Source organism: Epinephelus moara, chromosome 21, assembly GCF_006386435.1.
Source record: "Epinephelus moara isolate mb chromosome 21, YSFRI_EMoa_1.0, whole genome shotgun sequence".
NCBI classification, from domain to species: Eukaryota; Metazoa; Chordata; class Actinopteri; order Perciformes; family Serranidae; genus Epinephelus; species Epinephelus moara.
In genome coordinates, this window is record NC_065526.1 from 34,205,153 (window position 1) to 34,221,730 (window position 16,578).

At 40.5% G+C, this 16,578-nt stretch overlaps 1 protein-coding gene across 2 annotated transcripts in view; it reads left to right on the forward strand.

Moving 5' to 3' along the window:
• The first annotated feature begins 5,359 nt into the window (after positions 1-5,359).
• Positions 5,360-16,578, forward strand: part of brinp2 (bone morphogenetic protein/retinoic acid inducible neural-specific 2) — a 347,460-nt gene continuing 336,241 nt past the window's right edge. For both annotated transcript variants that reach the window (XM_050033564.1, XM_050033563.1), the window contains exon 1: positions 5,360-6,172. The gene's annotated coding sequence lies outside the window, so the exon portion shown is untranslated. The remainder of the gene's footprint in view (positions 6,173-16,578) is intronic.

The window sequence follows — 16,578 nt, forward strand, 5'->3', positions numbered from 1 at the left end:
CTGCAGGTTGCTCACTGGAGAAGCAAGTCTTTTTTGACTGCATGAGAAGTTAGTGTGGAAACTTATACACACTTCCATGCTAAATAAGAATGAGATGATGTACTGTTTAGGAAGTGTGTTAGACTCGGTTTCTTTTAAGTGGAAATGGATATAGTTGCTAGTTAAAGGGGGTAGGATTTAGGAGTTATCTGTACGCTACCTGCACTTGAATTTAATGTAGATTTCCATAGCACAAATTATTATTATACGAACCAATCTGCAGATTTTCTTTTAAAAAGATGTATGGTTTTCATCCACTAATTATTTCCAATCCCTTCTACTTTACTTTGGAGGGATTATGCCCTTTGAGCTGCTGGAAAGCTTTTAATGTGAGACATCTGTGCAGGAAGGAGCTGGTTTCATTGATGGTAGCTAAACAGTGAATTTAAAAAAAAACAAAAAAACGTCAGAGTGAAAGATTGTGAAGTTTGCATTAATAGTAAATTGAATTGGGGGAAGATCAGCAAAAAAAAGTATTCTTACTAAAATAGGATCAAGTGTAAAACAGGACATTAGAAATACATCTTTGTAATGGTAATGAACTACAGGAGGGAACTGCAGAAACACTTATTTAGAACCAGCCCATAGTTCTGCCAACAGTAAAAAGTTTATGTCAAAATCAGTATCAGTGTAATACTGTTATAGTGTAACGTATCCTTGCTACTTCACTTTGTACTTTGCATCAGTGACACTGATGTGTGTGACTTAAAACTCCGCCACGACGATAGTAACACAACCAATCACATCCGGCAAAACATGACATTGTCCGTGACATAAAATTCCGTGAAAAATACATCATTTCTGTCGAGCGACACTCATCAAAACTGTTAAGTGCCCAACTATAAATCAGGCTTTAGTTGCCCCAGTTCTAGGGTCCTGATATTGTGCATGATAACTCAGTGGACTGAATTACTTGATGACTTCACTGAACTGAATCATCATTGTTACTTATTTAACCATTCTTAAGGGGCAACTTTGGTATTTTTCAACCTGGATTGTGTTTTTCCATGTTTTTGTGTCTACAGCCTCCTTCCCACTGGACAAAAATGATGGATGGGTCCAACAAACATAGACCCTTACTTGGGAGAGCGGTGTTCGTGTCCTGTAGGCTTATAAAGCCAAAGCCACTTTTGTTGCCTAAACTCAGCCATTTGCTTTTTGTTGTTGAAGGGAAAAAAAACTTCTATTTGTGGTGTTTTACCAACTTAGTGCATTTATTTTGAAAGAGACTGTATGTACACGGTACATTTTCTGTGAAAACAACAGTGTATTTTGGAAGAAGACAATGCATATAACATGTAAGGGTATCTTGCATATTGTATCTGGACCTGGAAAGTCCATGACTAAATGTTGATATGTGACAAGGTTGGAGTGAGAATGTGTTGTCTGTCTGTACTAATTTTGGTGACTAACGGGAAGAACAATCAGTCTAGTGTTGAGCGAGAACGCAAGAGTTGAGTTGTTCCAGGAAGACATTGGCGAAAATGCAAGACTTCAAAATTAGACTTCAATCGATCGATCGATCAATCAATCAATCAATCAATCAATCAATCAATCAATCAATCAATCAATCAATCAATCAATTCATTTCTCACATTAAATCACATCAGACACATTTCCAATGAAATGGAATCCCAATCAATCCCTCAATTGGTGTATTAACAAAGACGCTAATAATGAATATAACAATGGGCAGTTCATTTAGGATCCTTATGTCCTGAGGGAAGAAGCTCTTCCTGAGCCTCTCAGTGCTGGCCTGGTGTAACAGGTACCATCTTCCTGATTTTGTCATGCAGAAAAAGCAGTTATTTGGGTGGCTGGGATCTTAAATAATTGCTACTGGCCATTCTTACAGCACCTGGTGTAAATATCCTTTAGACAGAGCAGCGCCTTTTATAAGTTCAGCTGAATGAACCACTCTTTGCAGGGCCCTTTGGGTGCTGTTTCCATACCAGACAGTGATGCTTCCCGTCAGGACACTCTCTATGGTGCAGTAGGAGAAATTCCTCAGTATTTGAGGGGATACCCAGTCTCTGCCTTCTCTTCCTCACCACTGAGTCAGTATGCAGTGCCCAGGTCAGGCCCTCTGTGATGTGGACACTTGAAACTGTCCACCCTCTCCAGCAAGGACCCGTTGATAATAAGGGGGGTGTAGTTGAGCGAGACTTGGTTAGACACAATAACAAACAGACTGGATCAAGTGAAAGGTAAAGGAAGATGTTTCAGTTGTCTGTAGGGATCCTTTTCATAATGTTGTCAGACACTTAGAATAATAATCTGTTCTTGTCAAAAGGCAGAAACAAGCACTTTTAGTGGACATACATTGATGGTGCACAGCTGCCCGTTGGGATTCCATTGCCTCCTGTTGTGCAGCTGCAGCGCTCTCTCTCAATTTCTGGACCAATTTCAAAAATTGTTGTCCCCATTAATCACTTAGACACAAAAACATGAGAAAATAGGGTACAGGTTGAAAAATACAGAAACTTTGCTTCAACTAATCGTGATTGTGATATGGATTATGCATGGATGGATTACTGAACAGACCTACGAGGTACAGGCCCAGGGCACTGTGTCTGGGGGCCCCTTTGGCCTTCACCTGCAAATTGTCACTCATATTAAAACATACCAACCAGGAAGAAACTCCAAAAGACCACTAAGAGACACAAAAGACCACAAAGAGATGCAAAGGAACTGCAAAAAGAGACAAAATAACTACAAAGAGACACAAAACAATCAAAAAAGACACAAAATACCTCTGAGAAACACATAACAACTACAAAGAAATGTAAAAGAACAACAACATCAACAACAAAAAAGAGGCAAACTGACCACAAACTGTTTGCCTTGCTCATGTGTAGGAGAGGTGGTGGGTCCTTGCATATCTGTGCCCAGGGGCCTATTGTCTCATAATGCACACATGGTGTTGCAGTACAGAGAATGTTTACCAGCTAGCATCTACTATTACCCCAAAACTAATAATGATCATTATCTGGGGTACATGGGGTACGTAATAATATGACATATTGACATATTGATGTAAATATTGTCAGTATAAAGGTCAAGATTAGGGATGACCAATATGACTTAGAAATAATTTAGAAATATTTTAAGGTTGAATTGTGACATATTTTGAAAGCTCCTCTACAGTACTGTAGGAAGTACAGTGGCTGGTGTCATGATAAAGTTAAACAAAGTACTGTTAGAAGAAAGTTAAATAAAGTACTGTTATAATAAAGTTAGATAAAATAATGTTATGATAAAGTTGAATTAAGTAAATAAATTATCATAAATAAATGAATCATGTAACCACTGGTGTTTTTATCTTGAAGTACCTGGCTTGGATCGTACTAGAAATGTTGATGTGACTGTAAAGGTTCTGGTCATCAGCCAGATGTTTGCAGTTAGTACAAAGTTAAAATGTTGCCACTGCACCTTTAAATGTGAGGATTTATTCGTGAGCTGGAAACACACTAACAGCTCTCCACTTCATAAATTGATAGTATTTGTAAGTTGCACTGGTGTTCCATGGTCCAAAAATGTGACTCAGCAGTTGCAGTCTGGAGCCCTGCAGGTACAAACATACACACTTTCTCAGCTGGGCTGTTAAGCATGAAGATCTATTCACTGTAAACTGGAAACAAACTAACAACTCTCCAGTCCATATATTAATAATATTAGCAGGTCACAGTGGTGCTCCAGGGTTGCAAAAAGCTACTAAATAATGGCAGTCTGGAGCCGTGCAGATACAAAAACATGTCTCACCTGCTCATGTGCTTGGGCCCAGGAGAAAGTGATCTGGATGGGTGGAGGAGTGTGTGTAATGTGTCATGTTTGTAAGGTCTTTTTTTGTGTGCGTGTGTGTGTGTGTGTGTGTGTGTGTGTCTGTGAGAGGGAGAAAGCCACAGGGGAGAGTGAGAGCATCGAAACACATAAGTCTCATGCAGGTGGCATCAAAAATGAGGTGAACATTTTTTCTCGATGTTTGTGATAAAGTAATTTTATATATTCCAAATGGAACAAGCCATGATACATTAAGTATATATGATATATATATGTATATATGATATATTGCCCCTCTCCAGTTTAAATCCTTTTAGAAGTCAAGTGACATTTTTCGTTTATAAATTGCAAGATTAAAGATTTGTCTCATTTGGCAATGTATACAACATAGGACACCCTCTGCCCTTGGATCCTTGAATCTTAAAGAGCGACTGGCAGCAGTCAGGTTGTTGATACTCTGATTTGAGGTAGTGTTGGAGATTTGGTGATCTGAGCCTTAAAATAGCTGCAAATAGGTAGCTGCTGCGCCTGTGAGGATGCTCCCCAGGTGCCTTTCTAAATAAAATGCTGCCTAGCTTGCGGTGAGCATCTCACTCTTGCATGGCAGCTAGTGATGAATGCTTCATGTGGCTCCGAGTTAACCAAGTTCATATTGAAACACTCCCCGGAGCGTCGCCATCAATCAAAGCCTCTCCCAGGAGCTGTCAAGCGATTTTTTTTTTGTCTGCCGCCTCCCGCTAACATGTGCGGTTGCGCCACAACAATCGCAATATCCGGCCCACCTCATTTGCTCCCATTACAGGCTGTTACTTATTTCCCTCCCGACGCCCCTGGGCAGCATATTCAACATGCACTCCACTCTCCAGCCTCCCTTCAACCACTTACTTATTCATCACAGACTCACCAAGGCAGCTGCTTAACTGACAAACACCAGATTTTATAAAGAGGAGACAGACAGAAGCGTATGACTCTGCCCAGTAATTGGGGACATTGTCAGTATGAATTCAGTTTTTCTGGGAGTCAAAGCAGATTTGCGGTGGACAAATTTGGCTAAAGCACTGGGAGTGAATGAGAGGGTACAAAAAAAAGAGAGAAGCATTTTCACTTTCATTAGCCAGCCTGTCCCTTTGGGCTTAAACACATAGAGCTCAGTGCATGAATTGCCCCCCTTACACACCCATACACACACAAACACGCACTCATACACACCCTCACTGTTTCTCTGCCTCCTTTATCCTCCTTCCCTGGCACACTCTCCCTCCTCTTTCACTTCTCTTTCATCCCACTCCTCTCATCTCCCTCTCCATCCTCTCCTCTGTCTCATCTAGGTTTATCTTCCTCTGTCCACTCTCTCCATCCCTCTCTCTCTCCTCCTCCTCTCCTCAGCGCGCATCATCGCGGCGCTCACCTCCTTCCCTCTCCTCCTCCTCCTCCTCCTCTGCGGTTTCCAGCCAATCGCTGCCGAGGGAGGTGTGGTTTCACAACAGGAGGATGGACGGTGCTTGTTGAGGAGAGAGAGAGAGGGGAGAGAAGAGGAGAGGAGAGGAGAGCGCTGGTGAAAAGAGACGCTTTCCTGAGCTACTTGGGAGAAACAACACCAGGCTTGACACTGAGTGATGACCGTGGCGCGGAGAGACTCGGCAGACCGGGAATAAAAACGCGGAATAAAACACACAGACAGAGAGAGAGAGGGGAGCAGGGTGCACAGTTTGTGGATACCTGCGCGTCTCCGGTCCGGCCGCAGGTGCGCTAAATCCCTCTGAAGGGAGAGTTCTTTGGTCCGGAGGAGGAAGTGAGAGAAGAAGATATCTTCCTGGGATTATTTCTCCTTTTTTCCTCGCCCCGTATCATCTGTGTTTCAGTCACTCTCAAAGCAAACTTTCTCAGCTTTTGCAGCGCCTGCAGCCACATTTCAACTCCAGGTTGGACTCAGATCTGAAGGAGCTTTGTAAAATCGTGGACTGTTCACTCAGACTGTTTCCAAACGCGGATTACACCGGACAGCATCACCAAACCAGAAAGGAGAATTCCTCTAAACTCCAAACTTCTGTTGCGTGACGCGAGTCTGTCCATCCCACCTGTGTTTTCTTATTTAATGTGCTGATGAGGAGGACAATGTCTGGATTATTACAGCCGCTGCTCATCCTGCCCCGGGGGAGAAGGGAAGAGTGAGGGAAGCAGAGAGAGGAGAGAAAAGAGGAGGAAGAGAAGAGAGAAGGGGAAGTCGGTGGCGTTTGGCTGCCGTCCACTAGTTCGTTAGCGCCTTTGCCGCTCGCACTCTCCCACCTCTTTTTACTGGATACGCGGACACACATCAAGAGACGCACGGGGAGGACCTGCGTTCACACCCTGGGTGAGTTTGCGTGTCTATACTAGGGGAATTAAAACAAACGGGGGGACATAAGAGTGTGGTGCTGTGCGTTTTCGTGCCAGGCGCGACTGTTTTACGCGCAGCCCACTCCCGGGTTTATACGCACAAGACAGTAATGCGGGTTCGGATGGTCAGTTGCAGTGTGGCAGCGTTCAACTCCTGACGCATGATCGATCAGCAGAGGGGTGAGGAAGGAGAGCAGAGAATTTGTATGTAGATGAATCAGACTGGTGGCCGTTCCCTCATCAGCAGGGACGGCAGCAGGGACGTGTTTCCTGGCGTCAATATTTGAGCGAAGAAAAAGAAAGAAATCTGTGCAAAGAGGGTGCACGTGCAAATAGATATCAGAGGTCACACGTGGGTCTTGAGACGTCAGCACCCTTTGAAACAGTTCTGTTGCATTTTATGTGCTTAAATGTGTCTCATTTGAACGTTTTAGTGTGGATGCAGTAGTGCAGCCCTACAGTCTAACCATGCTCAGGAAATGTGTGTTTGTGTGCTAATTTTTGTCTATTTACATACTGTGACTTTGCAACGTGTTGCATTTTTCTCTATGTGTGTGTGAGAGTGTGTGTGTGTGTGTGTGAACCAAAATCTACTCTTGTCACATCATTATACATAAAATCTGGAGCTGAATCTGACTTGTCCTTCAACCTGTGCTTTGCTTCATCTCCCCAATGTGTATGTGTGTGTGTGTGTGTGCGCTGATGCAGTCTGTCCTCACCAATGAATACCTTCCTGCCTGCCTGTGTGACTCTCTGCCTCTGTGCGCGTGTGTGTGCTTGTGTGATATTGTTGCTCCATCAGTCACCCAGAATGCCGGCTACGCACGGCGCAATTTCTCACAAATTCTCTGAACCATGTAAGCACAACATTTACCTGTCAGCTACTTTGTCGAGGCTGTACTGTATGTGGCCGTAAGAAATCCTGAGAGAGGAGGAGCTGCTGCCACAGATTTACACTTAACACCCACCGCCACCACCAGAGACCCAGGGTGGGAGAGAGGTCTTGTCAAACAAATCATGGAGGAGGAGGAAGAAGAGGAAGTCAGAACCCAACTCAAATCATTACATACACTCACACGCACCTGCAGAGTACATTTGACAGCTTTGTCCGTCCTCATCCTGTACATTTTAATGGAAGCGAGACACGCTGACAGTGTGGACATTTCTGTGATATACTCTCACACTGAGAGCATGCAAATGAAAGGCTGAGTGCATGACACACACAGAGCTCCAATGACACAATTAATGGTTAATGGCGGTGCAAGTGTACACATCTGTGCTGACATCATGACAGGAGAAAGGAAATATTATTCAACGCCAGAGCCCGTGAGTGTTTGATGTTGCTGAGTGTCCATTGCAGATTGTGCTCAAGTGGGAGTGATGTAATTTGACAAGAGAAACTGTAAAACACACCAAATGCATAAAAGAACAGTTACTTCTTGCTGATATTGTAAAACTGTTTTAGTTCTGGCCTAAGTAAGGCCTCCCAAACTTTTCCATATCAAGCCTAAGGCTGGGTGAAGTGGCTGAAATCAATATCCCAATATTAAAAGGGTACTCCAGTGATTTAACACTATACTTCCATAGTTTGGGGACTTGCGAGAAACCGTTTAAAAAAAGAATGGTATAAATCGATGCGGCATAGGCCAAGATATCCTGACTTTTCTTCCCTTGTATTTGTCAAACTCCAGAACTGCTGGATGCTACATTTCCCTAATGTAACCAATAGCCTCTTTGTGTCTGATCCTCTCTGTCTCTGTCTTTCAAACTCTGAGCCCTCAGTCTGCAACACAGGCTTTGTTAAAAACAGAAAACGAGATATCCCTGTGATGTTGAGCCACAGAAGAGATGAAGATATACCCCTTTAATTAGAAGATGTTAATGCAGTACATATTTTCCACTGATATGGACAAAACTTATTTCATTATTTAACTGTTTATTTAATAGGGACAAAGCACATTAATGAACATCTTTATAAAATACAAGATGTAAACGTGGCAGAGTTAGCATCAATGTTAATTTACATGTATTGTCCCGAGGCAGGTAACACAAACAGAAACATTACAAGTAACAATATACAGATACAAAAATACAATATAAAAGACTAAATACATTGAAGGACATGGCAAGTTATAAGAAAAAAACTGCACTAACTCTTTGTTAAAGTTTTCAAATGCACATTTCTTTTGTTTGCACAACAATAATAAGATATTAGATCATCTCAACATGATTTCACTTAAAGGCAATACTGTATAGGATAATGCTGAAATACTGGGGAAAAATGCCCCCTGAAGAGTGAAATGACCGTGACCCACTGCATTACATGGTGGTGGCGCAAATTGTGTTGAAATTACGTAGTGTCTGCCACAGTTAGGTTAAGGCACCAAAACTACTGGGTTAGGTTCAGATTGTGTTTTTGGTTAAAATAAATACACTTGTTATGTAAAGTGATGTAAAGTAACATACATAACTTTAAAACATACTTCCTGTACATACCAAGCATAGCTGTTTTAACCAAAAACATGATCTTCATGACACAACTATGTAAAGGTAGTAGTGTGTATGGTTAAAAGAAGTCCAGGTTGACTTTTTGTTTCACATGGGACATGAACAAAGGTCTCCTAGGTGAAAGTCCAGTGTTTGTTGACCCATCCGCCACCACAGTGTTTATACTACCTATGAGGTCATAATTTTAACCACCGCACACTGAGTGACATCATTGAACCAGGGAATTTGTGTGTCCACCATGACAAAAGAATCCTAATTGACTAATCATTGGTACTGTTTTTGTGATGCCAGCACATAATTTTAACACAATACAGCCACCACCACATAACATGGTGTTCAGAGGTCATGGACATTTAATGGATTTCTGTGAGACCATGTTTGGAAAATGGCTATCATGACAAAGGAGTACGCTCTTTCGATGAGATACTCACGGGTGATAAATTCAACCAAGAGATGCAAAAAGTTATCATAGAAATACAAACAAAAACTGATACAGGGAAATAGAATTAAAAGAATAAGGCTAGTGATACGGTCCCACAAGAAGACCAACACCAACAATGAAAATTATTCTACAACAAGTATTGTGTGTGTAGGCCTACATCTGATATATGTTCTTTCTCTGTGCCGGAGAGCTCCATTATCATCCCAAAACACATCAGTGAACCACACTGTTGCATTGTGTGTGTTCTTTCATTACTATGAACACACACATTGTAGTTTATTTTGCCTCAGTCCCACACACACAGTCCTGCTGCCCCAAATATTTACTAGAGCACCAAATGTGTATTAATCCACCGCTGAAAATAGTTCCCAACAAATGCTCTGTTTCCTCCTGTTTGAGTGATGTTGGCTGAAAACTGCAGTGCCCAGCGACAAGACACTCAAATAAACAAACCTTTTTAAAGATTTAAGAACTTTCAAAAAGAGATGATAGAGAAGGTTAATTTAAAAGTCCAATTTAGACTTCTTGGAGAGGAAATAAATCTAAAATGTTTCACACTGTAGAACCAGTTTTTATAACTCCCACCTCTTTTCAGCCTCTCTGCTCTCTCAATACAAATGTATCTCGGTGCACTTGCATTAGGCCTGGCATGTTTATTAAATTATCGCCCATCCCTACATGAGACCACAGACAGCATTAGACAACACTGAGTAGGAGGGAACTCGCTGAGATGAGTTCTAATGTAGCTTTTGTTTCTGCTTGTTGTCTTGGTTGAGAATCATAAAGCTGTCAGTTTCTGGGGTGATAGCCACAGTAGGTGGAATGAAACCTATAATTCACCGCTTATTTTTATGGATTCTCTCAGGGCTGTAACATCTCGGCAAAGCAATGAAATAAGAGCAAAATTAAACCACTTCTCATTTTGCTTAGGACCCTGTGGAATCCATTTAAAGGCCCCAGGTGGTCCCCAGTCTGTACTTTTGGAACCGTTAATATAGACGTGCAAAAGTACATTCCTCAGTATGGAAATGAGTTTATATGCCTATAGTATCCCACAGCTGAAATAGACGGGCCTCAACAGACACATTTCATAGCTAACAACTCCGGATAGGACCTCTTAAAGATGTCAGTTTGATTATTCTCAGTGATGTAGTATAATTCTGCTGGTATTTCTGGCTTTCTCACTTAAAAAAATGTCTTCATAGCAAGGTGGCATCTGTGTTTTGCTAAAGCCTTTTTCTCCAAAGAGCAAGGCTCCAGGATTAATGATTTTCCCAAAACTGAAAAGGATAGGTTCGTAATTTCTCCAAATACTGGAAGCAGCTGTGGTTTATGAAATATTCTCCCATTCCAATATCACAAAGAACTGCAAAGTTCCAGTGAGAGCACACTCAGTGACAGAGAAGATAATATCCCTGTTTCAGTATCATCCTTCTCTAAAAGAAAAATCCATTCGACCTCTCGTATTATCTCTTATTTCTCCCACTTATTTTCCCCCACGTTCTCTCTTACAGTATCATCCAAGGTCGCGTAGTTTCAGGATGCTCTGTCTGCGACCTTTGCTCCGCTTCATAAGCAATCTAAAAAGCCGCGCTGAATCCACTGTTGCTCTCGATGTGAGTCACTCTGCGGAGAAGTGCATCAGCTAAATGCGTGTATATAAATGTAAATGCATGTCCTCAGCGTGTATGCTCTTCAGAGATTGACTGGTGCATATGATATGGCTGTGCCCTTCAAACTGCAAGGACATGAGGAGATATTGAAAATGCAGCCTTTTCAACGATTGATACATAATAGTGGGCTTTCAGATTTGCCACCAGTTTCATTTCTCAGAATTGTGAGCTGTCCTTTTCAAGATAAACGGTGTTGAGGATTTTAAGGTTCAAGTCAGGCTGTGGAACCATCTCAGTATAACTGAAGTTATTCACAAATACACAAAGATTGCTCTGTCTACGGTGTGTGTAGGTGGCTGTACAATCCATCTGTCAGCCAGCAGTGGTTAACAATGGGTTTTATTTTCCACAGTGGGCTGAGAGAATATCCATCTTATCAGTAAGTGCTGAACCGTTGTGCTTTGGATAGTATGTCATTCAGATTCATGATGGTTTTAGTTAGTGTCGAAACAAAGTCAGTTGACTGAAAACTTATTTAATTTAATTTATTGATTTTTGCTTAAATAAATTGTTCCAATATTTTGGGCAATACATTCATTTGCTTTCTTGCTGACTACAATATAAGAAAAGTCCTAGCACTCTTATGTCGATGCGCCAAAGATCAAACTACTGCTGGTTAGCTTAGCTTAGCATGAAGACAAGACAAGGCACAAACTAATGCGATTGAATCTCTCTGGTATTTGTGTTTGTCAGTCCAGTTTGGTACAAGGAGCACCATAAAGATGAGGACTTGCTCTGTGGTAATGTGTGAGGAGCTCTTTTTCAGACTGTTTCCACACCTATTTGTTAAAAAAATCAACAGATTATCTGAAAATGAAAATAAACACTCATCACAGCCCTTGTTTGACATTTCACCATCTATAGAAATAGGATTGGGCATTTTTGAGGGGTTTCCTCTGTTAAGATATTCTAGTTTCTAAACAGTTCCTGAACTGATACTTGTAAAATTCTGTTGGGTCTGTGACCCCTAAGGGATTCTCAGAGTTACTGCAGATTATGTTTGATAAGTTTTAATTGAATTATTTTTTTTATGTTTTCAAAAATTAGAATATATCAAATAATCATAAATCAACATTTAAGACGACAGAGTGCTCCAGGGAGGATTTTCTGTAGGCTGAGGTGGAAGTTAGCGTCACCCTGGTTCCCTTGTCAAAAAGCCTTTGGAATTTTTTCCATTGGATTTTCAAATTACTGCAGAAGATAAGCTCTGTGGCATCTATGATACATTTATGAGCACCACTGTCATGATTATTGAAGCTTAAATGCAATTGCTAGATTAAAAAGCTAATGTTCGCCTATAAACAAACTACACCACAGTTGCATGACTTTAAGTCGCCACCCCAATAAAGCTGTAAAGCTGTGTTTGGTGTGATGATGTTTTGTAGTCTCATTTAGCCATGTGTTAGCAACCGTCCTTTTAAGACACATAAGAGCTTCAAGATTCACAAGTGGGGTATTTACTGACATATTTTTTGACGTAGAACACGTGAAAATCCCTTAAACTTGTGTTAACCACAGACCGTATTTCAGGTGTTAAACGAAAAACATAAAAAAAGAAAACATTGATTTTGAGACGAAAGAACCAGGAGTGCTAAAATGCTAACTCATTTTCGTGTTTCAGGAGTCCTGGGGCACTCTGTTAATGATAGGCTAACTGTTAGGCTACCCATGAATCCATGTCCTGCTTCGTCTCACTTTGAGCTAAGGGGTCCTTGGTCTGAAAACTGGTTTAACGTATATTTAGATGTATAATAAGTATGAATACAAGACACTATTAACAACTTGACATTAAAAAGTCATATAATAATAAAACCTAAGACAACTGAAATAATTGAACACTAAATAAGAGTTAAAATACTGATAACTGCAAAATAAATATTGAGTTGGGATCAGTAACTGACTCCCTGTCACTCAAATAACAATAGCTAATCCACCTTGACAGCTACCTTACAGGGGGCTAACATCGCTCATGCTAACTTCAACGATCAGCTTCATACCCTTTGCTCCAGTCGATGCTCTCTCTCTCTCTCTCTCTCTCTCTCTCTCTCTCTCTCTCTCTCTCTCTCTTTCATTACAAAATGAGGCATCAAAATCTGGGTTGTGACTGATTTGGTTGTTACTGGTTATATAGATACTGGTGCATTCAGGTTTTGGTACCTCGGGGTTTAGCTACCCAACCTTAACAGGGACTGTAAGTACTATTGAGCCCTACACGGCATGTGATCGGCTGGAAGTTGAGGGGGCATGGATTGATACTCAGTGTCATACAAACAATTACATTTTGACATCAAAGTTGTCATGAAATCAGAGTCATTGGGGGAAATGTCATTATAAAAAAGCAACAGAATTTTGAAAAAGTGGCATTTTGGAAAAAAAAATTCCCTGTGATGAACTAAAAGTGAATAACAACAAAACTTTAACTGTAATATTAAGTTTTATTCACATTTCTTTAAGGATAATTTACTTAAAAAATTAATTTATATGATTATTTATTCCATAATGTTATTAATTTAATATTAAATGCTTGAGATTCCTCACAAGACTGGTAGTATAATGCAAAATTAAATGAATGTTAACATGTTACATACAGCATGTATTGATAGATTAGAATATTGTGTTATTAATCATTGTAGTCATTTCCATTAAAGAAAAGCGGTGCCATAGAAAGATTCCAGGTACAAAGCAAAGTAAACAATTGAAACCTTGAGAATAAAGTGCCTTCCAACCTCCTCTGTATTTATTTACTTCAAAGCTGCTATTTTTCACCTTTCTGTGAACCATGTAGGAATGTTCAGCAGCCAACCTACAACTATTGATTGCTCCACATGATGTTTTTATGTACAGTATATATGTGGTGGTGAAAAATCTTTAAGCAATATTCTGAAGCTGGATCAGGACAGCATTCCAATGCGGTGTGGTCCAGGTGTAATTGATTATTGACTGACGGGGGTACAATACCACTGTGTCTCCGTGCACTAATAAGGTTTGTTGAAGGCGTTGATGACGGCACTGATGTCAGCCCACACTCCTGTGAGATATATATATACAGTAGGTGATATCTGTGCTTTGCTGTGTCGTGACTGAACCTGCGGCAGGTTCTGACACACACTGTACCCACACTGACTGAGTGGACTGACTTTTCTGTAGAACAAAAGCCTGTCAGATTAGAGGTTTTGGTCATGACTACCCATATAAAACAAATCATATTATTATTCCATATAATAATTAACCTGCCTTCCCTCAAATCACCATGTTTTCACATAGATTTAATGAGGCTCATTATGTTATAAGACTTCACCAAGCCATACTTGACATTAAAAAGTGGGTAAATTAAAGTAACATTAAAATAATGTACCAGCAACACCTGTCTCTAAAATCGGTGTTCCCTTTACTCTGGATAATCCTCAGACCTCACTGTGCACAGTTTCCATCCATCTGCACAGTGCATCATAGTAGATACATTTTGCTAAGAGACCATTGATTGCACATTACTTTTTATGTTGCTTTGTGGGATCATTTGAGTCAGCTATAACAGGAAGCTGAACTGAAAGAAAGTGAAATGTGTTGTAAAAAGTTAGAATATATTTTGATGCACATTCAGCATCACATGTTGCTATTTTTTTCTCCTGATCAGTGAAATGAGGCATGTTGAGTTTGGCTGTTTACAGTTTGGTGATGTGTGACTATAACCATTTACTGACATGCATTTTGATTTTTCCATGTGCTCTGTTTGGCTCAGCAGGAAAGGTTACCTCTAATCTCCTCAGTTAGTACTGTAATAGAGTGCCACAGGGATGACGTTTTTGTGTAGGCTGATGGAGAAGTTAGCATTGGCCTGGTTCCAATAAAATCCAATTTTTATTTTTTATTTTTCCATTGGATTTTGGATAATTGCAGAAAATAAGCTCTGTAGCAAACAAACTTTCATGATACGTAATTTTTTTGTCAAGTAAGATAATCATCACAAATGAACACCACTTTCGTGATCTTGCATAAATGCAGTTGCTAGAAGAAAAAGCATTAGGCCCTAAACAAACTACACCACGGTGACATGATTCAACATCGCAGCGAGGCTGTAAAGCCATGTCCTATGTCCCATGTCCGTTCTCTACTCTCATTTAGCCACATGTTAGCAACTGCCTTTTTAAGACACCTAAACACTTCAGAATTCACAAGTTGCATATTTACTGACGTATTTTACGACATAAAACTAAACGTAAAAGTCTCTTCAGCTTGAGTTAACCACAGACCTTACCAAAAATCCATTCAAAAAACCCACTGACTTCGAGACGGAGGAACTGGCAGTGCTAAAATGCTAACTCATTCCGGGTTTTAGGAGTCATTCCTGCAGCACTCTATGCAAATCCATTTATTTTTTTTCAGCCAGGAAATAATGTATCTGTTGTCTGCTCCATCAAACATCCATCAGCAGCATGTGCTACAACTTTCATCGTTCAGGCAAATAATTGACATTTGAGCCTACCCTGGTGCCTATTGGCTCCTGAATTTCCCCTCTGGGGATCAATAAAGGCTTATCTTTTCTTAGTTATCATTTAGACCTGCATGCATTGCCTTCCTGTCACTTTCACACCAGATCAATATAAAAATATTCACCTCTTCTAACGCACAATGACATTTAAACCTTAACAGAAAAACAGCTTTCAAAATGATACAGGCTTACTTATCTGCAATCTGCCTATCTGCCTGGAGGTTTCTGAATCACAAAGCTTCAATGAACTGAAGACTTCACTGATGCCACATAAAGTTCAGGTTGACATGAAGGTGGGAGACTATCAGTAGTTCAGCCTTCAGCTCAGCCTAACAGCCTTTCCAGGTGGAGCTTTTATAGCATGCCGCATAATGTGCGTCATTATCACTGTCCGAGGTCGTGCGACCTTCTTGGTGCTGGAGATGTCTAACTGCCTGTCGGTCACACGGATCAGCAGGATTACAGCTGCACTCAGATGATTCAGTCTTAACAGGAGAGATTCCCGGTGTATTTTTTCTTTTTTTTTTTTTTCATCTTGGTCTTCTCTCTGCTGGTAGGAGGTTGTGGGTCAGTTGCCTGTTGGCGACTTGGCATCATGTAACATTAATTATGACAGACAGTCAGATGTCTGATCTCATACGTATCAGGCTACAACATCATCTGATCTAATTCACATTTATTTTTAGCCTCATTGTTGCAATTCAGGGTAGAGTGGAAATCAAGCACATGAGCCTGTTAATGGTTCACAAATTTGGTGTCTGTAAACCTGTTTATTTAGCTGCTCCTTATTCAAACAATAGAGTGGCTGTATGTCCACTTCTTTCATTTGTTTGCATAAATGATTGTTTTGAGATATAAGAGGACAGTATTGGGTTATTTTTAGTGTCACTGGGAACAAAAATATAAATAAGGAGGAGTGTCTTGATTTTTTTTTTGTGAAATGAGAAGACCAGCCCCCTCTCCGCCCAAATAACTTTATACCATCCGTAAGAGCCTCCAGTTTTCTGATTTCAGGCTGCAGGGATTTACTCCTTTATAGCCACAAGAGTGTTATTGATGTCCCACTCTGAAGTTATAGCAATATGGTCTGGCTTGCAGTCAGTGCTAAATGCCATGTAGTGTATTTGGACTGACTTTTGTTTTTTGCTACTTATGTGAACTGAAAAATGCAAAATAAAATAAAAGTATTTCCATTTGTGGAGAACACAGAATTGCAGAATTTGATGTGGATGCTAAATGTGGATGTAATTTATGAAAAGCACAATTTTTCC